The sequence below is a fragment of the Sus scrofa genome, chromosome 14 (genome assembly GCF_000003025.6).
Source record: "Sus scrofa isolate TJ Tabasco breed Duroc chromosome 14, Sscrofa11.1, whole genome shotgun sequence".
Lineage (NCBI taxonomy): Eukaryota > Metazoa > Chordata > Mammalia > Artiodactyla > Suidae > Sus > Sus scrofa.
Window position 1 is genome coordinate 81,491,990 of NC_010456.5, and position 26,312 is coordinate 81,518,301.

The following is a 26,312-nucleotide window of genomic DNA, read 5'->3' on the forward strand; positions in this document are numbered from 1 at the left end:
ACATCCAGCTTCTTAGGTCTGCTTTCTTACCTGTTCCTTGAGGCCAACTCCAGCTACTGTTCTTTGGTGGAAAGACTCAGGATTTCAGGCCTCCCCTGAGCACTCAGGGCAACCCAACCCTTTGGGTGCAACCCCGCTGTGCCTGGAGTGAGTACAAGGGTCTCACTGCTGAAGATTATCAGACAGTCTATTTTAATTATGCAGGGAGACAGAAACACCGTCCACATGACTGGAAGTTCAGGGCAGGGAAAGCTCGCTTGGGGGACTATCAGGAAGGCAGCATGGTGGAGGGGGTCCTTTGGGCATGGAAGGACGGACAGGGTTCCAAGGGGCAGGGCTGGGACTGCAGAGCTATAGAATGCGTGGTTTGGGTTGAGACAGTGCACATTCTACCACTTTCAGCTACGTGACCGCCGGTGTCTGCTGCACAGTTTCTTCATCTATCAAATGGACCTTACAGTTTCCTGGTGACAGGACTGTGCTGAGGGTGGAGGGAGGCAGTGAGAGTGTCTGGGGCCTGGCAGGCAGGGGCTTCTACCATGTTTGTAGCAGGCTGAGTCCCTTACTCCTTAAGTACAAGTCTGTGTGTGTGTGTGTGTGTGTGTGTGTGTGTGTGTGTGTGTGTGTGTGTGTGTGTGTTATTGGCAGCAGGTGTGAGGAGCTGAGACCTGGTGACAGCCCTGAACTGTAGGGTGTGTCCCCCTGCCTACCACATTGGGGGGGGGTACAGGCAGGGGGATGCAGGTCAGTGCTCTGGCCCAGCCCATGTCAACCTGAGGCCTCCCCTAGTGGGTGAGTAGCTAGAGAGACAATTCGAAGCTGCCCTTTTTCCTCCTGGGCAGTAGGCCTTCCTTGGCTTCCATCGAGGCCCTGGACCCTGGGTCTGGCTCTTACCCATGTCTGGATTCCACCCCCCCCAGCCCCCCTTCCCCCCCCCCCCCGCAGCTTGGTGAGGTCAGGGAACATGTATTCCAGGAATGTGGGAGGTGGGGCCGCCAGCCCGGTTTGGATAACCATCGGGGTAAATATTTGCCTTGCTCCTGGAGCCAGCCCGGGCCGCCAGGGGAGGACGAGGGGCCTGTTCCCAGGGTCATGTAAGGGGATGCTTCCCTGGATGGGTCTTTGAGGTGGAGGAACCCATGTCTCCCCAGGGAGCCGGGAGCTGGGTCTGAGCCACCATCCCTGTGTGGGGTCAGAGCGGGACCCCTGGCCTGCAGAAGCAGCAGCTCTTCGGCCCATCTGTAAAAACTGGAGTAAGAAGAGCTACCTAGTCTGGCTCAGGTGGGGAGGGTGAAGGCCATACGGGAGCTAGTTCGGGTCAATCAGTTCAGTAGTGGAGCAGCAGGTTGGACCCGGTTTGGATGGGCTCTCACGTGACCATGTTCCGGTTCCCACTTGGCCACTTAGGACCTTGAGTGGTTACCCCCTCTCCGAAACTTTAGCAGTCGCCGTCACTGACCTGCATCTACATATCATTAAGTCCTTGCAGCCACCAGGGCATGAGGGGCTCTTGTGTGTGATTAGCAGCAGATGACAGGAGCCCTGAACTTCAGCTCAGCAGTGCCACCGGTGGGGTCCCCTGCCCTGAAGATGACACTAAGCCAGTCTGACCCCTTCTCCCAGGAGCCTGTGGGTAGATCAGTGCTCTGGCCAACATCAGCCTCTACAAGGTCAGCCTGAAGCTGGTGGGTGAGTAGCTGGAGGGGGTGATTTGTCCTTGTTTAGAGAGGAGATGGGGGCTCAGAGATGCTGAGTGGCTTGCTCAAGGTCAACCAGCTTTAAAGAGCAAAGCAGAAATTCAAACCCAGCTCTATCCACCCCTGCCCTCGATCTCACCACTGAGGACTGGGCCAGCGCTCCAGCCCAGAATTTGGGCTCCCAACCCTTGGTAGCTTAGAGAACCACCAGTCACAGCCACAGGCCTAGAGCCATGGGCGTAGAGCCCTCACAGCACCCCAGATCCTGGACACCCTGTGGCATGGCCCCTCTGTCCTCTAGGAATCCTGTTGGCCCTGCATCTCTCTGGGCCAGCCCCAGTCCGCTTGGCCTGGTGCCTCCACCCAAGCCCACACCCAGGTCCCTTCCCCCAGGGGATCCCTAGAGGAGCAGAGGATGGGAAAGAGGGGTGCGGCTGGGAGAATCCATCTGGGTCCTGGGACAGTCCCCACGCCTGAGTGACCCCTGCCAAGTCCCAGACCCAGCCATGCCGCTTCCCAGGTACGATGCCCATGGCAGCTCTCCCCTCCCTTGGAGCCCAGTGTCCCACTCTGCACAATAGGCGCTTGTTCTGGCCCTGCCCTCGGGGAGCTCCAGACATGCCATGAGGGTAAAAGCACGTTTCTGCTGGTGGTCTGCACATTGCCCCTTTTGGCCCTTTCTGGCCTTCCCTTCTCCCAACCTAAGTGAGGGTCCTGAGCTGAGGACACCCACAACAGCCCTCTGGGCAGTAGGGTGTCCATCCCTCAGGGAGACTGGGCGGGTCCCACCACCCCACTCGACCCTGAGTCTCAGGCTATGCACTGCTCCGTTAAGCAGAGATGCTTTTAAGCAGAAAACGGTTACCCACGTGGATCTGTGTCCTTTGTGGTTGTGGTCTGCTCAGGCTGGGACCAGGACGGGACCTCTCATTGGTCTTGCCAGGTGGCCAAACCCCTGCAAGCTGTGAGGCTCACCTAAGAGCACTCTGGGGATGGGCATGGGGGTGGATGATACTGCCTCTGTGTTCACAGCCCTGCCTGGGTCTGGCTCCCCCACCTGCACCCCAGCCTGTCTGGATGGCCAGTGTGAGTTGACCCAGCACACAGGGCCCAGGGAGCTGAGTGCCCAGTGCCGACTGGGTAGGGTGTGGGCTCCCTGGCTGGTCATCTGGTGATGGGCAGAACCCGAGTGGGGGCAGACCACCCGCTCATGTCCCGGCTCTGTTTTTGTTACTTATTTGCTCCTTATTACTTGTGTATGACCTTAGGAAGCTATAGAACTTCTCTAGGCCTTGTGCGTAAATTGAAAGTGCTAGTTTAATTTCTATGTCACAGTATTTCACTGAAGGCTAAAGAAGTATCCCAGGCATAACCCAGTCAAGACAAGCCTTCTGGTCCTCTCTCGTTACCAGGTAGGGGTCCAGTGCAGGCTCATGGGCAAAGGGTTAATTCTCGACCAAGCCCTGAGTTCCTATCCTGGTGACCCCACAGTGTGGTACCCCTGCTGTGTGACCTTGGACAGGCATCTTCCCCTCTCTGTTCTGTTTGCTCCTTTGCATGAGCCCAATACCAAACAACCGGGGTAGCTGGGGTCAGAGGGACACAGGCGTGTGCGCCGTGAGCCAGAGTACCTTTGCGAGGCAGGATGGGCGGGCTTCATTCCTCGGGGCTGGACGTTGCTCACCAAGTGAGCAAGGACTTTCCGGCTCTGGCTTCTGTCTCAGCTGCCAAAATAATTATTTTCTCTTTGTCAGCGGCTCTGCGGCCAGCCGCCTTTGGGAAAGGCCTGAGCTGTGGGCGGTGGGGAAGCAGGAGGCTGATTCCACTTCTGGCCCAACCATTGACTGGCTGCATGACCCCGGGATGGGGTGCCCTCTGGGCCTCCATCTGTGGTTCCTCCTCTGTGAAATGGGAGAGTTGAAGTCAAGGCCAGCAGAGTTTGGGCATTGCCAGAACTGACGGGTCAGGACACAGAGACATTCTCTTCCCGTGTGGGGTGGGGGTGCCGGGCCTGGCTCTGGGAGCTTGGGGTTTAGGGGCCCAGCACTCTATGAAGCCTGGCAAAAACTCCTGCAAGGTAATTTAGCCTCATCTGACAAAGCCCCCAAACTGCCTGTGTGTCCAGCAGTCATGTGCATTACCTTATACAGTCTGTACCACTCTTTGAAGGAGGTCCACTTCTTATCGCTATATTGCCTAATACAGATGAGGAAACTTAGGCACAGAGAGGTTTAAGAAACTTGCCCAGGAGTCCCCGTCATGGCTTAGCAGGTTAAGGACCCAGCATTACCACAAGCTATGGTGTAGCTCACAGACGTGGCTCGGATCCCGCATTGCTGTGGCTGTGGTGTAGGCTGGCAGCTGCCACTCTGATTCGACCCCTAGCCTGGGAACCTCCATATGCCTCGGGTGCAGCTGTAAAAAGAAAGAAAAAAGAAATTTGCCTATTAAAAAAAAAAAAAGAAAGAAACTTGCCTAAAGTCACACTTGATAAGGGGATGAAACCTGCCTTGAACCAGATCGTTCTTATTACTGAATCCACCTCTCAAATGCCAGGCCGTGGTGCCCCTTGTCGAAGCCAGCCATAGGCAACTACTTCTCTCCCTGCCTGCCGCACAGGGAGGCGATCCTAGGTCTGAGGCCTGTGCCAGCTCCCGGCACATGGGAGAGCCCACGCTTACTGCGGCCTGGGCACGCCCACTCCCACTGTAGCCACAGACTTCATCCCAGGAGGCGCTCAGCCCTGCATGTAGGTTCCCTCTTTCTTAGGGGAGGGCACGCAGGTGCAGGGAACGTGATCACCAGAGCCACTCAGTGAGGTGCCTTCATAGCTGGGACTCAAAGTTGGGGCTCTGCGCCTCCTGCCCTGCAGCCAGGACTCCAGGAAAGCCCCCCTGCCAGGCCCCTGGGTCTGCTCCTCCTGATTCCTGGGGGCCCTATGGATGGACAGGAGAGGAGAGCACTGGTGCCCATTGTAGAGGTGGGGCAGCTGGACCCCACCCAGTAAGGATAATCATGCCCCCGCTACTTGGGGGCACAGGGACTGGGTTCCCCACATAATCAGCGCACGAGCAGGTCCTACCACAACTGCCTTCTGCTCTGAGCACCACTGCCTCTGGCCCAGACCCCTGGGACAGCCTCCCCACTGGTTTCCCTGCCTCCTCCTGTCCCATTGAAGCCCTTCTTCCCAGCAGCCATGGGGATCTTCTCAAACAAGACCTGGGTTCATGTCCCTCAGGTGCTTAGACCCTCCTGTGGTTTCTGTCCCCCCTCTCGGTGCTCAGCCCTGCCTCCTAGCCGTCACTTACTCCACTCCCTCTTTCCCTTGCACACCGCACCTGCCACACTACCCACTGTCAAATTCTCCACTGAAAGAGGCATTTTTGCCTGATTTGGAGTCTTCACATGTACTGTTCCTTGTGCCTGGAATGCTGTTCCATGCATCTTGACCTGCCTCTCTCTAGCTCATCCTTCAACTTTACTTCCCCAAAGAGATGCCCCTGAATCTTGAATCTATGCTGTGTCACCCCTATGCTTGTTCTTTCTGTGAGACACCACTTTTAATTATGTATGGTTTGGTTCTTTGCCTGTTATCAGAGTTCCTAAGGATGGGGCTGCTATCCTGTTCATAGCACGGGGTGTTTGCTAAATGTTTCTTGAGTGAATGAATGTTGAGTGCTTCTTTCACCATATGTCCTTAGATCTTCCCAGAACCCCTGGGAGAGATCACCATCATCCCATTTGGCAGATGAGGAAACTGAAACCCGGAGAGGTCAGAAGCTTATCTGCAATCGCATAGCCGGTAACTGGCAGATGTAGGGTGCCAGGAGCCTGTTTGTGTTAGAACCCTTCAGCATTATGCCTCTTTCCTCTCCCTCCTTCAGATTTCCCATCTGTCAGGAAGGGATGATTGGGTTTGGCCTGTGGTAAACTTCCTGCAGGTCAGTTCTGGGGTCCCTGCTGTGAGTGGTCCCTGACTGCCTTCTCATTGCAGCAGGATGGAGCTGGAGTGAGGCGGAGGGGCTGCCAGCTGCTGACCGGCACGTGAGACGCTGGTGATTCGTGGGTCACTGAGGTAGGTGTGCCACTGGGCTGGTGAGGGCAGCTGGGCCGGGATGCTTGGGGCCGAGGCAGATGTGTCGTGACTGGGTGACAGGTGCTAACCCCAGTGCACTGCAGCTTTGACTGGGGCACAGCCCTCAAGGGCAGGATTGGGTGCAACGCTCACCCTACCCCCACTGAGACCATCATCAGCCCCCAAAAGGGCCCCCAGGGGCCTCTTAGTCCTGGCCTTTCTCTAGAGTGGCTGCCAGGGCAGGGGTCGGGAGATGCACTCAGGGAGAGGGGCAGGTTTGGAATCTCCAGCCTTGGCACAGCAGCCCTGTCGGTACCACCCAACTCTGTGGCACATGAGCCTTACTGCTAAGCAACATGGTAGCCATACTGTAAGAGGCCTGGGTGAACAGAGAGGACTGTTCCTTGAGATGGGTGCTATGGCTGTCCCACCCACTTCTCTCCCACAATCGCATTGAGATGACGTCTGAGCTTTCACACCTCTCTGGGCTCTGACTCAGGTCAGGGTGCCTGATTGCAAATCCTGGCCTTGCCACTCATCCACCATGACCTTGTGCGGTTTCCTTGTGCCTCAGTTTACCTGTCTATAAAAGAGGGATTGGGACTACAGCACTTGCCCCCACAGGTGCGCCAGCACACCTGGCACATGGTAAATGCTCAGGATATGTCATTTTTCTCAGCGATGCAAGGATCCTTCCTTCTTTTCCCACATTTCCGTTCCCACCATCCCCTCCCCCCAAGGACCCACCAGTGCCAAGATAGACACAAAGTGGTTATCTAGCCTGTTGAGGGGGCTTCGGCCCCCCAGGGAACAGCTGGAGCCTGAAGGTCCCAAGCCGAGCCTCCCAGGACTGGTGTGTCTCATCACAGAGTGGCATTTCAGGGTTGATGACACTTGGCCTTGTGCCAGAGGGTGACCTGTGTAATCCCTCTTTACTCTCTGTGGCTCCCAATCCAGAGATGAGAGGCCTTCACAGAAATGCTGACTTGGGCTAGAGCCCTTTGTCCCAAGGCTCTGGGGCCCAGCCCAGGGAGCCCGAGTCTTCATCCTGACGTGAGGCCCTGCTTGTTGTCTTCCTGCTTCCCTCAGAGGCATCTTTCCTCAGGCCCCACTGCTCCCAGGTACCCAGACGTAGGCCCAGGTGAGCCCTGGGGTACCTCTGCACTTCATTCAGGCTCTGAAACCAGAGAGCGGGCCTCGACCTCCCTTTGTGCTGTAGGAAGTCCTGGCTTCCTGCTATCAGCTGCGTGACCTTGGGGGAGTCCTTTCACTTCCGTGAGAAATCTCATCTGAGAAGGAGGATAATTATGCCAACATTGCTGAGAAGGCTGTTATGAGGATGCTTAGAAGCCAGGAATATTTTAAGTGATACAGCTTGGTGAGAGTCGGCTGTGTACCAGGCACTACGCTCCTTAAACACATATTTCTCCACATGGTAATCCCATGAGGAGGTGTGTTTAATGCCTCATTCTCCAGAGGCTCAGAGTGGTTAAGAAACCCATAGAGCTGTAAGTGGTGGAGTAGGGGTTTGAACCGAGGGAGGTACCTAGGAATGAAGTGGTACATGATGCCTTAAGACCAGGGGCAGAGCTACAGGCGGGCTCAAGGTGGGTGCTCAGGAAACAAGCCCCATTTCTGCCGGGTGGCATTGGTCCAGCTTCCAAGCCGGGCTGCCCTCGGGAGCCCGTGGGTGGCCCCCATAGGCTGGCGGCCTACCCCTCCTTGGAGGGCTTGCCGGCAACTCGATAAGGCTAGGGGAGCCCACTGCTAATTGTGAGGTAACCTTTGAAATTCTCCTTCACGGTGAGTTCTCTTTTTGGATGTTTTTCAAGGTAATTCATTCCCTTTCCAGAAATTGCCAGTGGAGGAGCATTAGGCAGCTGGTAATTAATCATAGGAGCGGCTTGGAGTTTATTCCTTAAAAAAAAAAAAAAAAAAAAAAAAAAAAGGAGGAAGCCTTGGTGGAAGAAAAGAAAAGAAAACCACTCCAAGGCGAGGGTGGTAATCAATACCTCGGTGTCCTAGAAACGGCTGGGGGTGGGGATGGCGCCCGTGCGGCCGTCTCCCTTTCTTGCCGGGGCTGGCAGATGGTCAGTGCCTACAGCATCGTGTGTGAGGCTCTATCCTTAACCATCAGCTCCCTGTGTGACTCTGGGCAAGTCGCTGCCTCTCCCTGGACTCACCTCTGCCACCTGTAGCATAGGTGAAGGTCAAGTGTCAGACGAGGAAAGAAGTTTAAATGATTAATCTTGCTCACTGCCACATCCTAGTGCCCGGCCCGTAGTAGTTACCCAGTGGATGTCTTATCAGTTGAGTGAGTAAATGAAGGAGTGGTTTTTTTGGGGCTTGGTTGGCTGTCCTCCACCAAGGAGGGATCCTGGCTACAGGATATTTTTCCTCTAGTTCTCATTCTGAGTGACAGGGTAATGGGGCAACTCTGTGACTTTCCAAACTAATATCGAAAGGACAGTCTTGTCTGGCAGACTCTGGCCACCAGATCTTGGGCCCCTCAGGGGCAACCATACTGTCTCTCTGGGGTCCTCAAGTTCAACTTTCCAAGAGTCTGAGCTTTCTGAAGATTGTTTTTCTTTAAAGCTTCTTTCTGAGGAGGTAGCGAGTTCCTTGTCACTAAATTGGCCCTGGCACCTCAGGCCAACTCCACACATGAGGCTTGGACCCAGAACACAGACCTCCCAGCCCCCAGCTGGCCCTGCCCTTGGTCATGGATGGAGGTGGTTCTTGGAGGTCCATGCCTCCTGCTCCAGACTCGAAGCCTCTGAGTCTAGTCTGAAGAGCGGTGGGCCCAGCCGGCACCCCCTGGGGAGGTGGGTGGATCTGCTTGGGGAGTCCTCTGAGCAGCCTGGCTGACTTGGCCCTAGTTGTTTCTTCTTCTCTCCTTGGCCTCCACGTCTTAGTTCGTGTGTGTCTGTGTGTGTGTGTCTGTCTGTCTGTCTGCCTCTCTTTCTGTCTGCCCCTCCTTGTCTTTGTCTCTCTCTGTCTGGTTCTCTCTGTGTGGGCGCCTCTCTCCTGCCTCACAGCAGCAGCCCCACTCCGCCTCCTTCTCAGCTCTGCATCATCACCTCCCTCACCCCAGGACCCCGCAGAGCTGAGACCTCCTAAGCTCCCAACCTGCCGCCTTTTGCCCAGTGATGCAGCTCTGGCGTCATACAGCTCCCTCCCACCCTGCTCTTTAGAGACGTCCGAGCAGCACCCTGCAATCCCGCCGCTCGGAGGCTGTGCGCTGTGTGTGGTGGGTCCCATCCCATCCCCCGGGTGAGGACACCATCCCATCCCCATGGACCTGCCATGCTAACCACTCAGGATGGAGCCCCATCTCCTGGCTCCGAGATCTGCCCCTATGGCTGCCACTCTGTGCTGCCCTGGGCCTCTGGCCACAATCTCAAGCAAGGGAGAAAGAGGGAGTCTGCGTCCACTAACAGGGGCAGTCGGAAACCCGGCATTTCCCTCCAGCACTAATGAAATTCCTGCTATAATTAGAAGTGAGGTGTCCAGGAGCTGGCTGCCTGGTGGGAGCGAGTGTATGCTCATGAATAAATAAATTGTCCTTTTCGGAGGAGAGAAGGCGCCAGAGGGTGGGCTCCCGGACAACTGTGGGCCTGGAGGATCTCAGGGGTCTGTGAGGTGGGTGATGGGCCCTGGCGTCCCCACTCACCTGGATGTCCTTGGGGACCTCCCTCCATCCCCATCCCTGGCCAGCCAGTCTTCCTGCAAGTGCCTGCTGTGTGCCCCGCTGGCTCAGCCTGGCATTTGAAGCTGCCACCACCTGGCCCTAGCCTCCTTCATGGCCACATCACACACTAGCCGTCTGCCGGTGTCCTGTGCCGCAACTCTGATGGGCCGCCGCCCCCTCCCCATTGCTGTCACAGGTCCCCACTGCTGCCCCTTTCTCCTGCGTTTCCTGCTTCAAGAGCCCTCTGCCCTATTGCACGGGACTCGAATCTTTTGCAGCCTTTCTCAAGCCATGCTTCCTCCACAAGATTGGATGCGGCTTCGTCCCCCGGGCCATGACCTCCCTTCCTCAAAGGCCCTGGTCGTTTTCCTCCTGAACTCTTCTTAACTCAGCCCCCTCTCTGAGTGCTCTGGTGCCCTTCAGAGCACTCATCAGACTGCCCACCCCGACGTCTTTTATTTTGTGTTCCTTCTGTGTTGGAGTGATTACATATTGGATGTTTTACACTCTTTTTTCCTACTAAGCCTCCAAAACCTTCTGTGTGTCTAACACAGACAGCGCATCACAGACTTTGCCGTTCATTTGCCGCGTGTGCTATGGTTCTTGGCTGCCATGCGGGACCCTGCAGCCTTGCGGGCCAGGCTTCCTCACTGGCAGTGGGGGGAAACTGAGGCTGGAGAAAGATATCTCGTAGATGAAGAGTTTGCAAAGTGAGTATGCTCTCTGTAGGCAAGGCTGCTGCCATCCTGCTCTTCCGAATAAAGAACTGGGCACACTGCGCTGGTCGTAAAGGTAAATTGAGGCAGGCAGGACTGTGGCTAGTACCCAGGCGACCTCAGGAAGAATAGAGGAGAGATGATGCGGAGGGTTCTATTCCCCAGCAGGGGGTTCCAGGGCTCATGGGCTTCCCCACCTCATCCCCAAACAGCCCCAGACCCAGGCGTCTCTCACAGGCTGTGCCACACTTGGGGTCCATCCCGCCCCTTTTCAGCCGCAATTTCCTTCCTTAGAACACAGGGTTGAAGGTTGGAGCCCGGGAAGGGAGGACATCCTGCCCTCCACCCCTTCCCACATCATCCCAGAGGCAGTCTGAATTGCAGAGGTGCCCAATGGGTGTGCACCTGTGAACACGGAGGTTTCCCACAGGGCGGGGAGATAGATGCCTGGGGCAAGGGTGGCAGGAGCCAAGAGAAGGGAATCTCTCGTCTCCCTGGAGTCCAGCCCTGCCCACCTTGAGGGGCTCCCAGAGAGGAAGAGTTTCTCCGGAGCAGACTAACAGCCAAACTGCCCCTCCAGATCCCCTCCAGAGGCCCCCGCCCTCCGGAGTTGATTTCCCCCCTTGTCACCTGCAGCCTCGCCGATTGCACTGTGCTGCCCACTCACTCCTCTGACAGTGGCGCTCTTGTTTGCCTCCACACAGGCGTCGTGGTGGGAAGTCTCGAGGTTCAGGTGCTGGGCTCATCCTCCCTCTGTGGGACCCCTGCCTAAGGAAATGCCCCTCACCACCCCCACCTCCTGGAGGGGCTGTGCGTGTGCTGAGCTTACCCCATGAGACACATCCATGTCCTCCTTCAGCCCCACGCACCCGGGGCCTTTCCTGGCCGCTGCTCCTACAAAGCAGCCAACCTCTTCCCCCAACTGGAGTGCACACCCCTTGAAGGCTCGGAGACTCTGAACCATGACCCTGGCACAGGTCCTCGTTCCAGCCCATGTGCCCTCAATTTCCTATGGAGACGGCAAGGAAATTTTATCTGGCATGCTAGTTTTTAACGTGTTGGGCAGACTGTATCAAGAAGGACTCTGAGTCTGAGCACAGGTTATGAGAAACAGTGTCCTGCACAGCATGGTACACACGTGCCCTTTTGGCGCCGGCTCCCTAAGCATCCGGTCTACTTGTCTGATGTGTCGATTCTGGGCTGTGGCCAGTGCGGACATAGGGAGGAGACAGTCACCTCAATGTGATCCTACAGGTGTCAGGCTGCTATGGCTGCTGGACAAACAGTGCTCAGGTAACCTTCCAAAGCACCCGAGTTGTGGGGACTCCATACACCCTCGGCGAGCTGACTAGGGAGCACCAGCCCCTGCTCCTCCCCCCTCCCCAGTGAATGGAGAGCAGGGGTGTGTGTGGAAGCTTTTGCCTCCCATCTGGCTCTCCTAAGAAGTGTTTCTCACCGTTCTTCAGTTCCGGTTTGGGAAGCAGCACATCTTGCCTCACAGCTGTTTGGGACCCTTCATTGCTTCCTTGAGGCATCTTTGGGGACCTCTTTCAGAGCCCGTGGGAGCATCTCTGCTTCATGACCCACGTGGAATGCTCTCGTGGTGCCCCTCCATCTGGCCCATACTTTGGTGGGTGGACAGCCCTCAACTGGGTGACCCCTGCTGAGCCCACTCAGCCCCGCCCCTACCCAGACTCCCCACCCCAGCCACCCCCACCCTGCCTTTGTCACCATCTGGGGAGCCAACCCTTTGAACTTCCTGCTATCTCCACCCCCAAAAATGCCTTCCACTGAGACTCCCGGGCATCCCCTGTCTGGCAGCTCCAAAGGTTGAGCCAGGAGGACTTTGATGAACTAGAACCTGTAAATACTTGGACCATTTTTCTCTGTGCGGAAGAAACCCAATGAACACCCTTGCATCCTTTAGCCGGCTTAGTTTGTCCCCGGTCACAGCTCCAGGAGGGTTGATCAAGGCCATCCCAGGCTTGCCAAGGATCCTCTAATAGCTGCTTGCATTACCTCTGCTGCTGGGGAGCTCACCACCCACGAATCCACTCATGTCAGCTTCGATGTGGTAAGGGATGCAGTGTGACACGCAATTAAAGCGAGGGTCTTAGGGACAGGAACTTCTGGGCTCAAATCCCTACTCTGCCACCTCTCAACTGAGTGAATCTGGACAAGTTCCTTCATCTCTGGTACCTCTGTTTCCTCATCTATAAGTGGGCAGAAGCCTATCCACCTGTAGGGTGTGAAATGTAGTGGGGCTGAAATGTAGCAATGGCTGCAGTCGCCAGTCTTCTCTTTGACAGCAGACAGATGCCCTCACAGAGACATCTCCCACCCCTCAGCACTGAAGCATCTTCTTGAGGCTGGTATCTGTTAGGTCTGGTACCCAGATACTTGCCTCCTGCTGGGATACTGGCCTTCTGGGTCCTCTCCAGAGCGCTCAGTTGGGAACTGTCCGAATAACACTTAAGATGACACTCCCCAAAGGGCCCGCACAAGCAGGCCACCTGGGGCACTTGTTTAAATGCCTATTCTTAGGCTCCTCTCCTCTCCTAGAGTTTGATTCTATAGCTAGAGTTAGGCCTAGGGCTCAGAATTTTTAACTGATACCCCGTAGAACACCTGTGATCATGCCAGTCTGGGATACTCTGATGCCATCGAAGGGGAGCTGGCTCAGAGGTAGGGCCATAGACATTATCACAGCCTCACTGGGTACTTAGACAAGCCCTGTCCTTCTCTGTGGCTGTTTTCTCATGAATAAGTGAGGGGTTTAGATGATCTATAAGGGTTCTTCCTGGCCTTAGAACCCCATGATAGAAGTTCCCACTGTGGCTCAGCAGAAACAAACCAACTATTACTCATGAGGATGTGGGTTCAATCCCGAGCCTCGCTCAGTGGGTTAAGGATATGGCATTGCCGGGAGCTGTGGTATAAGGTCGCAGATGCAGTTCGGATCCCGCATTGCTGTGGCTGTGGCTGTGGCTGTGGCTGTGGCATAGGCCGGTGGCTACGGCTCTGATTCAACCCCTAGCCTGGGAACTTCAGCAGGTGTGGCCCTAAAAAGCAAAAAACAAAACAACAAAAAACAACAACAACAACAAAAACATGATAACCAAAAGGACAGTCCCGGGTATCTCACCTGCCATACTCTCTGGGTCAGATCTGTAGGTTTCAGCTTCATTCCCTCTGACCACAGAGGGTTCAGGTCCGCAGCCGCCTGCCAGCCCCAGGGCCCTAGGGACAGAAAAGCTGTTCCCTGGGCATGACGTGCCATTTCGTGGTGATTCCCCAAGGCCTTACAGGAGGCCTTAGATCAGTAGGCATCTGCTGGGTCCACTCAGATCTGAGATCTCTTTGGCAAGCCGAGCCGGACCACTAGCCTGGGGCCAGCCCAGGGAGGCAGCGTGAGTGGGCCCATCTGGCTCCTCTGAGGGACCTTGGAGCTTTATTAGTTAACCCACATGGGAACCTGCACTGTCAGAACTAGAGGGTGGCCCTTCTGGAGCCCCTTCTTTTTATAGACAGGGGAACTGAGGCCCAGGGTGGAACGTGACTTGCCGGTTCCCACAGGCAGAAGTGCGGGGCAGGCCTGGAACCAGGCCTCTTGGCTTGTGGTCTGATCTCTGGGCCGTGCCAGGCCACCTGCCACCTCACTCCTTGGATAGTCCATCTGGGATGGTAGGCCTGACAGGCTTGAACCCTAAACCAGCCTTTGAAGCTCCTGAGGAGAGATGAGGGCTGTCTCAGCACAGGGACCAAGGGACCGACTGCTCCTAAACACTGGGCCTTTTTTGACCTGCGCTGCTCTGCCTAAATCAATAGTCCCTCCTATGCCCTGAGTCTTCCCTCCCCAGCCAAGGACACCTCATGGAAGGTTTCCAGGAATATCCACGCAGAGGGCAACATACTCCAGAAATGACAAGGCTCTTACTCGCTGGTTCCCTCCCATTTTCCACTCACTGGTGCTCAGGGAAGTTAACAGGCAGAGGTGAAAAACTGGCCCTGCACCCTAAAAAGACCTCGTTCGAGGCAGCTGGACCCTGGCAGGTGGCAGAGGATAAATTATTCCTACCAGGGCCTTCACCCCCAACTGGGATGATGTCAGAGTCTGGTGCCCAAGGTCTGGGTTATGCAGCTCTGGCCACTGGCATCCTGCTGGTACTGCCAGCCCTTGTGTGGGCCAGGGCCGGCGGCTCTCTCTCCTCCCACATGGGTCCTTGGTTCATACTGGTGCCTGGTACAGGGCCCTTGCGCAAGCTTGTCCTCTGCATGCTCTGCATCCGCAGTCAGTAAGGTGGTGGTATTTAGTAAGCACCTACTGTTTGTGTGGGTCTGTGTTAGCTGCTGGGGATAAAAAGGAAGCAAAAGACCCCATGCCAGCCTTCAGGTGGCTCACAGTCTGGGCCAAGTCTTACATGCAGGAAACAGAATGAGTGATGTACCTAGTGCCCCTGGCACCAGGGAGGTGTTAGAATCAAGGAGGAGTTTTTGCAGAGCGAGAGCTGCAGAAGGCTTCCTGGAGGAGGCTGATTGGAGCCAATCAACACGCGAAAGACTTCAAGGATTTCAGGTAGGGCTCGAAGTGAGACAGAAAAAGCCACAGCCTTAGGTCAGGTGTGGTCCAAACCAGAACCCTAGATAGATAGATGCCTAAGTGTGCTTGCGTGTTGGGGGGGCTGGGTGGTGTCATTTGCACCAGAGCATCAGCAGGCACACACCCAGCCCTCTCCTGCATCAGGGAGCAGCAGAGAGGCTCACTGAATGGAGTGAGGCTGTGCCTTAGCAGCGGTGCACTCAGGCCTGGGACACTCTAGGCCATGCGCCTAGTAAGTGGATGAACAGCACAGAGTAGCTATCCTTTGAGTGTTGCAGGAATGAACAACACATAGTAGTTGCTCAATAAAAGCAGATCGAATGAATCTGCACATGACACACACTCTGGTCTCTGCCAAGTGACTGAGAACCCAGGTCAGGAAGGAGCAGGGACAAAGAGATGGGGACAAGGCCTAGGGACAGGGAGCAGAGCTGAGAGTGGTCCAGCATAACTCCCCAGAACCCAGGGTAGCTGGTGCCCAGGGCTCAGTATAGGAGCTGATCTAGTGGGGACTCAGTGGGCCAAGATACTCAGGGCCCTGCTGCAGGGTGGGGGAGCCTCCCTGGGGCACACTTGTACAACCACCCACCCTGGAGCTCCTGGACAAGAGGAAAATGACTGCCCATCACACCTCTGTCACTGAAAGAGAAGAGCCAAGACACAGGACCCTCTGAGGATAATAATAATGATGTCAGCAGGCGATACAGCATCTTCCATCCAGCAACACCCTATGAGGTTGGGACCACTGCTATCATCTCCATGTTGCAAATGGGGAAACTGAGGCAGAGGACGGTCAGGAAGACAGCCAAAGTCACCAGGTAGCAGAGCCGGGATGGAGCGCATATCATCTGACCCCAAACTCCTGTGTCCTGCCTCTCCCATGGGCTCGACCCCCTCGGCCCTCACTGCCAGCCTATGGAACTCAAGGCTCTCTGGAGCATCTTTTTTGACCCAAAGAAAGAGGAGGACACAAACTCTGAGAAAGCATTGAAAGTCTTCTGTTACCAATCTTTGCACAGGTCCTTCCGGAGCCTTCCCAGCTCTGTGGGAAGATGACCTCCCAGTGGTTAGAGAATGGGCCCTTCCCCCAGTCAGTCTTTTGTAATGGAAATAAATTATCTGCCAGCCTTTGGTGCCGGGCAGTTTGATAATTTAGGTGTTTAAATGGTAATGACCATGGGGCCAGCCAGGGGAGGAGGCCCGTGAGTCAGATGGGCGATTCAATAGGAATTAAAGGCATTTAATCTCAGTGCAGTATAATTTTTCCAAATCCGTTGCCTCTGCACCAAAAATGAGCTGACTAGAGATACTAGGACCCCTCTACCGGGGGCTGGTGTGGAGTTCCCTGGGGCTGACCACACCCAGATTGCATGGCTCCACCAGAGAGGGCTTGGGCTGGGGAGATTCTGAGAAGTGGCAGGAGCTTGGTGGCTGTGAGCACAGAAAAGAACACAGGGGTTAAAGGGCAGCCAGCACATGCCTCAGGCCCCAGGGACAACCTTTTTTAGGGGCTGGGGAGGGGTCTCCTGGAGAGTAATAAAGAAGAATTTTAAGAGTGGACCTCAGTCAGCAAACAGAGTGACTTGCCCAAGGTCACCCAGTCAGGATTTAAAACCCTGTCCTGCTGTTAATCACAAAGCTATATTGCCGAGGGCAGGGTCTTAATGGCAACTGTGTGGAGTTAACACTTCCTGGAGTTCCCATTGTGGCTCAACAGGTTAAGAACCTGATTAGTATCCATGAGGATGCAGTTCAATCCCTCAGTGGGTTAAGGATCCAGCATTGTGGCTTGAGTTGCGGATGTGGCTTGGATCCTTCGTTGCTGTGACTGTGGCATCCCTAGCCTGGGAACGTCCACATGCCATAAAAAGACAAAAAAATTAACACTTGCCCCATGAACTTTGTATGCATTATCTAATTTAATCTTCATAGAGCCTGTTGCAAATGAGTGAACTGTGGAAGAGAGAAGTCAAACAGCACATCCATGGTACACAGCCTCTTGGAGCTGGGGCCAGAATTTGAACCCAGCTCCCTCTGACTTTCAAGCCCGAGTCCTTAGTCAGGCCCAAGGCACAGAGCACTCACTCTGGGCATTGCTCGGGGAGAACCCTCTGCCAACCAAGAGGATCAGAGAAGGCTTCTTGGAGGTATATCAGTTTTGCGGCTGACAAACCCCTATCTTCAAATCTTCAGGTCCTGAGCTTTGTAAGGTCAGATCACCTGACCTCCCAGAGGCCCTTCCTCTTCTTCATAAGATGAGAATAGGACCTCCTTACTGGGGCCCGGGCTGGCGGGGGTGGGGGGTGGGGATTGGGCTCAGAGTAGGTACGTTCTACAGATTTAGCTGAGATTCTGAAGCGGCCAGAGCAGCCATGGGTCAGGCCTGCCTGTATCAGGGCTCAGGGCCCTTCCCATCATCAACTTGGACGGTTCTCACGGCCAGGGGGGGTTCAGTTGCAGGAGTGCCTGGGACACATAGCTCTCACTGGGAGGGGCAGGAGAAGGTGAGACAGAGCGGGCAGAGGTGCCCCTGGATGAAGGCCACAGGCATGGCCCATCCCAGCCACCAGGTATTGGCTCCTGAAGAAGTGGTGTGATGGTTGCTCCTCCATCTGCCTATCTGTGTGGCCCTCCCTCTCCTGCTCACCCTCACTCTTCTGCCTCTCACGCACCAGTTTTGTCTGTCTCCTTCCTCTGCTCTTGGATTTGTCCTATGCAGGGCAACTGCACTGCACAACTCCAGGTGGCACTCTTTCTATAGATGCTCTCTGTCTCGGCTTTTTGCCCTTTTTTTGGCTTTTTTTTAGGGCTGCACCCACGGCATATGGAGGCCCGGGTCGAATCGGAGCTACAGCTGCTGGCCTACACCACAGCCACAGCAATGCCAGATCCGAGCATCATCTGCGACCTACACCACAGCTCCCGGCAACGCCGGATCCTTATCCCACTGAGTGAGGCCAGTGATCGAGCCCGCGACCTCATGGTTCCTAGTCAGATTCGTTTCCATTGCACCACAACAGGAACTCCTATATCAGCTATTTTTCAGACTCCATCTCGGTGCTGGTCGTCCCTTATGGCCTCCCTAACTTGTGCTGTTTTTCTTCCTGGGTCCCTTGCTGGTTTTTTTCCCTCAATCTCTTACTTCCCTCTCTGGATGTGTGCATGCTTATGTGGGTGCCTGTCTATGTGTGTCCCTCCCACTCCCTACACACACACACACACACACACACACCTCTGCCCCCTGCAAGCTAAGTGCAGCTTCCTCCCCATTCCTAAAGGCACAGCCCAGCTCCTCACAGTCTGACCAGCAGGAATGCAACCCAGAGCTGCAGCCTGAGCACCTGCCCCCCCAGTAGCCCTGGTGTTCTCTGCACCCAGAAGGCTCTGTGTCCATGTCTACAGTGTGCCTCCCCAGCCCAGCCCAGGGACTCCTCAGAGCTGGTGCGAGCCTGGCCATCACCTGCCTGGAAAGTGGCTCCCATTTGGAAATAGGGATGCCTTGGATAGGAAGAAGCAGGGAGAGGACAGTTTGCGGGAAGAAAAAAAAAAAAAAAAAAAAAAAAACAAGCAAGGGATTATGATCCCTGAAAATGCGTCCTTTGTCTAGTGCTTAACTCAGCAAGTCCCAGAACATGAGAAATGGCACGGAAGGGGCCCTGTGCAGATGGAGCCAGGCGAGAAGCCTAATGGAGTGATGGGCCAGGGCCATGGGGCGGCGATGTATCTCCTCTTCCCTTGGAAACATCATAAATACGTGGCTAATGAGAAGAGCTTCCAGGCCTCGACAGACCCACCGTGTGAGCAGAGCGCCCACCCAACCACCACCCCTCAATCAATCATTTAGCAGGTGTTGCTGTAACACCTGCCATGTCCCAGCACCTTTCCGAGTGTTTGGGAAACCTCAGTGAACAAGAAACCAGGTCTTTGTCCCCACAGGCTGACACTCTAGCAGGCAGAGACAGAAGCCTGGGTTGTTAGAGCCCCAAGGCCTACCCCATAGTCCCCCTTGTGCAGCAGGGAGGTGGGGCATCAGCCCCAAGGTCCTCGTGGGTGCCACAGTACAGCCTCCTGCCCACCTGCATTGCTCGGTTTACTGGGAAGTTCCAGAAGTGCCTGGAGTTGGGAGGGACCGGCTGGACCTGCATGGTAGTGAAGCTATGCCAGCCTAGACAAGAACAGCACCAAACACCAGGGAAGTGAGCCGAGAGCAGCATCAGGAAGGAGTGGAGAAGGCCAGCTTTGCAGGGGCATGGAGACCCCCATCTCCGTGTCACCACATGACCCTAGAGAGGTTTCCAGCCCCCTCTGGGCCTATTTCCTCATCTGTAAGATACGAAGATCAGGTAGCTCATGGGCCTGTTCTGTGGCTTAAATGTGGTCACAGTGCCTGGTGTGCAGTGGCGGTCAGCTATCATCAGCGTAGTGTCATTAGGGGGCGGGGGGACAGTTGCAGGACAGTCCTTTTTTTGCCCAGGGATTCCATTGGGAATCTGCAAATCTGGATTGAGGCCATTCTTTCTTCGCTGATAGTCTGGTGGTGTTGGGAAGCCTCTTCTCTCTGTGGGCCTCAGTTTCCCCATCTGTCCACAAGGGAGGAGGATAAGCCGATGAGGAAGGCGGAAGGCCAGGGATTGGAGTTTATGGAGTGGAATGTCCAGGTGCATCAGCTGCTGAAACCATGGGCAGAGTTGTCCCGGAGCAAGGCCCCTGGGGGATCCCATGAGGTCCCTCTGCAGTCCCGGAGCTCCGCCAGGCCTGCGAGGACTCCCAAGGGTGGCGGGGCCTGGAATTGCTCTCCCCACACAGCCGATTGGTGGATCGAGGGCCTGCTCTCAGCGCCTGGCAGGGACCCGTAAATTGAAAACATGATGTTTCCTGTCGGAGGCCAGCGCAGGGCTGGACTCGGTGTGGCCTTGGAAAGCTGGCCTCGCTCTCAGGAAGCCCTGCTCCCCACAGCACCGCCACAAAAACAGTGGAAAAGTGAAACCTTTTCAAGTCTGTGTTTCCACTGTAAACAGGGGATGAAAGCTGGCCCCTGGCCTCCTGGCGGCTGCTTGGCCTGGCTCCTCCACCCTGCGCCCGGCTGCCCAGTCTTTGGAGGTACCTCAGTTGCCCCCTCTACCCCAGACAGTGCCCCTCCGATGAGAAGCCCTGTGCCCCTAATTCATAAAGGCTTATGAGTTTGGTTTAAGCACGCTCAGGCCCAGGAGGCCTCGGCACCCATCCAGTGAGGTGAGCAGGGCAAAGAGAGAACACTAGTGCACAGAAAGGTACAGAACCCCCCCAAAGTCACACAGCAAAGTGAGAGCAGCCCTGGTCCCCTCCCTCTTGCCTGGAGTGACTTCACAAGGAAGGCTCTTGTGAGTGGGCACGTGTGCCTGCGTGAAGCTGCTGCCTAAATCCAGCAAGAGTTTCATTTGACGTTGTCCTGTAAATGGAGAATGTGGCACAAGAAACTCTTAGTGGAAGGGGCTTACTTATGTTAAACTCTAATAATGTCCTTTTGTCCTTATTGTAAAAGCAGTGCATGCTTATTGTAGAAAGTCTGGATGTCACAGAAAAGTTGAAAGAAGAAAAACAAAAACCGCCCATCATCCTTCCAACCAGAGGTCTTCCTGGTCAACATTCTGATGTATTTCTTGCTGGTCACTTTGTAATTCTTTTTTCCTTCTCTTTCCACTTACCTATCTCATGAGCAGTTTTCAGAATCATTCAATGTTCCTAGAAAATGTGATTCTTAAAGGGCCCTGTGGAGTGATCCCCAGGAGGTACGACGGGGCCCTCTCAGGGACTCGCAGGGAGAGGCACCCCTCAGCCTGTAGGTCATGGTCAGGTGGCCCAGCCTGGACTCCAGGCTGGAGAACCCAAGCAGCTCTGATCTGCGTGTGACTCTGGGCCTGTCTCCCCATCTGTTACGCAGGCCAAAGGGCAGACGGGTTCCATCCAGCGCTCACACCTAGTCAGCCTGCTTTGAGGCCTGTTTGCCAGCTGCCTGCGGACACAGCCACGCACTCCTCCCACGGGTCAGCCGGGCCTTGCGTGCCGACTGTGTGCAGGTGTTGCTCAGCCTCAGTGACAAGAGGCCCCCGTTCCTGGCCCTTTTCTCCTGAAAGCTGCACCTCCCCCACCTTTGCCCCTTTTAACCCACAAGCCCATCCAGCCCTCCCTGCCCCCCCAGGCCCTCACCAGTCAGGGGCTGGAGCCTGGCTGAGCAGGGGTGGCAGGGGCCCCGGGAGGAGCCCTCTCCAGTCCCCTCTGGCCGCCACGTCCTTGGTGGCCCTAAGACAGCTTTATGGAGGATGGATCGAGGCTGCCTCCCTCCCGGCAGGTTTATTTCTTCATTTTTCAAGCCCTGCTCTGATTTTTCCTTGTCTCCCCTCCCCCTCCCTGCACATGCTTCCCTTCCCTCCCCCTCTAATCTGTCAGCCCAGCCAGGAGAGAGGGCCACTGGCCTCCAAGGTGATTGAATTATTGGGGGGGAGACAGGCCAGGGTTTTCTGCGTGAGTGCTTTTGGCTTCCTGCCCTTGAAGAGGGGCTGGGGGAGGGGGCGTGATGGTGGCGTCTGGGCCCAGGGTTTCCCAGACAGCCCTGCTCTCCCCTGTCTGGGCCACTGATGAGCCCTGCCACCGACAGTGTGGGCTGGCCCAGGGTTACCACTCTCCCACCCTGCTCTCCCAGCAGCCCAGCCTTGCTCAGGCCTCAGTTTCCCCTCCAGCTGAATAGGCAGGTCTGGGAAGGAGAGGCCTCTAGGCAGCTCTGACTGCCAACTCGCACGTGAGCATTTCTTAAACATCCGCTATCTCTGCGTTGCAGGCCAGGGACCCAGGATGATGAAAAGAAGGGAGATTAGCACTTATAAAACACCTGCTGTGTACACCAAGCATGTTCACATGCATAATTTCATGTACCCGCCCCCAGTAGTAACACAAATGTAGTAACAGGTAAGAGTTACTGACCTCATTTTTACGGCTAAGAAATGTGCCAGTACAGATTCCTTCCCCTGATAATCCGTGGGCTTCTGGGGGACAGGGGCTCTGTCTGGGTCCCCTCTCTCTGGGGACAGCAGAAGGCCAAACACTCAGAAAGGACCCAAGAAATGCTTGGCTGACCTTTTTTCTACTAAAATGAGACCAGAGAGGTGAGATCACTAGCCCAAGGTCACACAGCTAGAAATGGAGCCCTGCTTTGCCTGGTTCTAAGCCAACCTTCCTGGTCTGGGTGTTGGCAGGGAGGCCTACCATTCTAGCTGGTGTTATCCAGCCACAAGGGCACTGTGGTGGATCAAAGCTTGGTGGCTCCAGGTCTCATCCCCCTGCCTGATGGTGTTTCTGCCTCCTCTGCTCAGGCCCCCCAATTCTCTGTCTCCAGCCCACCTTCCCCCAGAGGAGGGGAGGGTAAGGGAAAGCCCCCTCCCCTGTGCTGCTCCACACTCCAGCTCATGGAAATGAAAAACACATTGGCTTCATTATCCTGGACTGAATGAGCAGGGTTGCCATGGTGACAGCCATCTCAGGCCTGTGAGGGGGCAGGGAAGGGGCTGGCGAGGCTGTGGCAAGTGGGACCAGGCTATGGGTGAGCAGATGCACCAGGTGGGCAGGGCCCAGAAACAACGGCCACTCACGCTCCCCGCCTTCATATCGGGCCCCCAGCTTCGGATCACCATTCTGGAGCAGAGAGAAGCAGACAGGCCTCGTCCACGACTGACCGGCCCCAGTTCACCTGTCCTACCGCCTGTCCATCTCTTCCCTTCCTGGAAGGGTGCTGAGGGTGCCTTGCATGATTCTGGATGTCAAAAGGGAAGGAAAAGATGGAGGGGGCGGCCAGGAGGGGGCAGTGGCCTATTTTCCTACAGAGATCAGCCCTGGGTCTTCATTCACCTCTCCAGGGGCATGGCCTGAGGAACTGGCTGAGGATGCCAGGCCCTGCACACCCCAGCACGCCTGTGTAACCAGAGCCATCCTGGGGACCCTATCCTCAAGCATAACCCTCTTTCAAGAGGTCAGGTTTCCAAATATCCAGCAGAACAATAGGTGTGTTGGTGGCTATGGGGATGCCAGCTGGGAGCCCTGGCCCAGTGCGGCCTGTGTCTGTGGAGGCCCCAAGAAGGTGTCCTTAGTTCCTGAGCTGGGCCATCCCCATGACCCTGACCCAGGTGCCCTGATACCCAAATGGGCCCTGCTCTCCCCAGGACCTGGCACCCTGGGGCTTGAAGCATGGCACCCATGGATAAGTCCTGGCCCTACTACCCCTGTGCTCAAGCTGGTCCATGGGAAGTTGGCTCCACCCCCTTTCTCTTCTGAGCTCCCTGGTGGTCAAGGAGCACAAGATGGCCCTCTGGAGTGGCCATTCGGTCTATCTGTTCATATGATCCAGAAACATTGGGGCAGCTGCCAAGGGCCCCTGCTGGGAGGTATCGAGTGCCTTCAGAGGGCTTTACTTTCAGACAGTACCAGTCAGAGAAATTCAGAACTGACCCCAACTCCAATTTCAACCTTGACCTTAACCCTAACCCCAGATCCAGCCTTGGCCTCAGTCTGCTAGCCCAGCCTGCCTGGGGCATGCTTCCAGTGGCTTTCTCATCCCAGCTGCTGTTCAAGCCATTTTGTCCACCCTGAGTGCCCCCACTCACACCTGCACACTGCCAAGTCCAGCCTCTTCCCACCTCCTATTTTAGACAAGAATACCCAGGCCAAGAGAGACATATGACTTGTCCAAGGCCATGGAGAGTCAGGGCAGCATGGCCTGGGGCGGGATGTCCCTTTCCCAGGAGGCCAGCTCTTCATTCCCTGGAGAAATGGGTTAAGGGTCCACAAGGCCCTGGACCAGAGCCCAGCAGCTCTAGGAGCTGGTGACAGTTCCCTGCCAGAGCAGGTTCGGAGGGGAGGCAGAGTGTGCCAAGGTTTCAGCTTTTTGACAGCTGTTCTCAGTGGGAGGGGTGCTCGGGGACTGGCCCCAGTCTTGCTGACTGAGCCTCAGTAAATGGGGTCACTCTGCAGCCCCGCCCACAAACCGGCCACGTGCCTCTGAGGAGACAGGTGGAGAGCAGCCGAGCCCGGCAGACGTGGTCGGGGCGTCCATGGCACGGCTGTGGTCCTGCCTCCTGCCAGATGGAGGCTGGTGCTGAGAAGAAGGCCGCCCAGGCGGGACAAACCCCAGCACCTCCCTGTGACAGGGGAAATCTAGTGGTTCCCAAGCAGCCACCTGCCGCCCCACTGCAACCGGATCCCAGGGGCTCATTCTCAAATGCAGATTCCCAGACCCTCGCAGGGCTGGGCCAGAGCCCAGGAATCTGTGTTTGCAGCTTCCCAACCCCCAGGCTCTGAGCAGTGCTTGCCTTGCTGCCTCCAGAGGCCTGGCCAGCATCAGGGTCTCCGGCGGGGCCTTCACCTTTCTGCAGAGGCCGCCTCCCTGTGCTCCTGGCTCCAGGGTCACAACCCCTTGCTGACCCTTCCTGGGCCATATTCTGCAGAAAATCAGCCTGAGGCCAACCCTGTGGTCTTGTGCCCTCCCCTCCCCCCGCTTCCCTCTCATCCATCGTCCATCCACCCAAAGCCCACCACCCCCACAGCACTTGTCCCCTGCCATTGACCTCCCCTGACTTGGCGGCTGTGTGTCCTGGGCCCGCCTCCCAGCCACCACCATGGCCACCGCCCGGCTCCCCGCCCGTCGGCCAGGGGCGGCCACTGGGCAAGGCTGTCATTTTCCCTGCTGGAGATTATAGGTTTGGGGCTGAGGGAGTCTGAGCTGGAGGAAGAAGAGTGGGTTCTCTTGCCCTGGTGCCAGTCCTGAGAGACACCTCACGGGTAGGACAGCCTGGTGTGAAGTGCTCTTTGGGGCAGGATGGGGATTCCTATAACCTGACGTCACCCCAGCTCTGAGTGTGCAGGTGTACGTGGATGGGTTCACCTCTCAAAAGGGTCAGACAGTCTCTCATGCTCACTGAATTTAGTTCTCCCAGCAGTTCTGCAAAGCAAGCCCAACTCATTTCCCAGAGAGAAAAGACAGAACTCAGAAAGGGCAGTGCACTGGCCTGGGTCACACAGCAGGTTAGGGCAGAGCCAAGACTCTGCCTACCCTTGCTCTCGTTTGCTGCCTGGTTTGGTACTCTCTCTGCCCCGCCCTCACCCATCCTCCCATCTATGAGGGCAGGGAGCAGGAGACTTGCTGGGAGATCACAGCCTCCAAGAGGGGCTGCCCACCTGCTAGGTCGCCCATCCAATGGCAGGTGATGCAGTCACCATGCCTGCTGCTGAGGAAGGCTCTGCGGAGCAAGGTTTGGGAAGAAAGCATGCATCCCTTTTCTGCTCTGCCCTCACAGTGCCCCCCGCCACCCCCCCCCCCCAGAGCTGGGTCTGGAAGGGACAGTGTGAGTCAGACTCAAGAGTGTCAGAAGCTGGAAACATCTTGTGGGCGTGCAGAAACTGGAAACATCTCGTTGTTCACAGCTGCGGGAACTAGGATGGGGTTTCACACCAGTGGGGTGACCCCAACCAGACCCAGACCTGGGTCCCCTCTTTATCTCCTCTGGGGGTAATGCAGTGAGCATCTGTGTGCCCAAGAACCCCAAAGGTTTGAGGATTTGAGGGAACACGGTGGAGGGGTTCTCAAAACAGGCTCTGGAATCAGACTCTGGAAATAGACTGTGGAATCAAAACAGACTCTTGGAATTCCCGTCGTGATGCAGCAGAAACGAATCCAACTAGGAACCATGAGGTTGCGGGTTCAATCCGTGGCCTGCTTGATGGGTTAAGGATCCAGCGTTGCCGTGAGCTGTGGTGTAGGTCTCAGACTCGGCTTGGATCTGGCATTGCTGTGGCTGTGGTGTAGGCCGGCAGCTGTAGCTCCGATTGGGCCCCTAGCCTGGGAACCTCCCGGTGCTGCTGGTGCAGCCCTTAAAAGCAAAACAAAAAACAAAAAAAGCAGACTCTTGCTGGGTTGCTGGGCTGAAGTCACAGAACTTCTCTGAGGCTTGCCTCCATGTGATGTGTGTTTGAACGAGACAAACCTTAAACACTTAGTATAGTACGAGATATGTGGTAAGTTCAAGGGATGTTTACTAGCATCCTCCTTCTCAGTTCTGTAGGTGCTAACAGGTCCTGTTCCCCGCCTTCTAAGCAGTGAGGACCAGGGCGTGAGGGCTGGCAGTTCGGTGGGACCCACTGGATGGTAACTTGTGCCTGGTGGGGCTTCCCCAAGGCCTGGTTGCTCTGGAGCCAGCATTTCTGATAAGCAGAACCAGGCCCCCCCTAGACTGGCAACCACTCCCAGGGCTGAGCTGGCCAGATCACTGGCTACCTGAGGAACCTCTGCAGAGCTGATGCATAGGTGGCCAGGTCACCTGGGCCAGCCCCAGGAACAGAGGCCGTGGAGAGGCCTGCCTGTTCTTGGGAATTCACGGCATGTCTGCCTGTCACAAGTGCCTCGATATGCAAGATTTGTGGACGAGCCTTGCAATTCTGTTTTCTCTGAGGGTTATAAATCAGCTGTATGCACACCCTGGATGCCACCCAGCCTGAGGCGCACACACATGTA

General features: G+C 56.0%; 1 protein-coding gene across 1 annotated transcript in view; it reads left to right on the forward strand.

Moving 5' to 3' along the window:
• ZMIZ1 (zinc finger MIZ-type containing 1) overlaps nt 1-26,312 on the forward strand; it is a 238,742-nt gene that overhangs the window by 82,923 nt on the left and 129,507 nt on the right. The window contains 1 exon segment of the mRNA XM_013983374.2: nt 5,692-5,772. The gene's annotated coding sequence lies outside the window, so the exon portion shown is untranslated.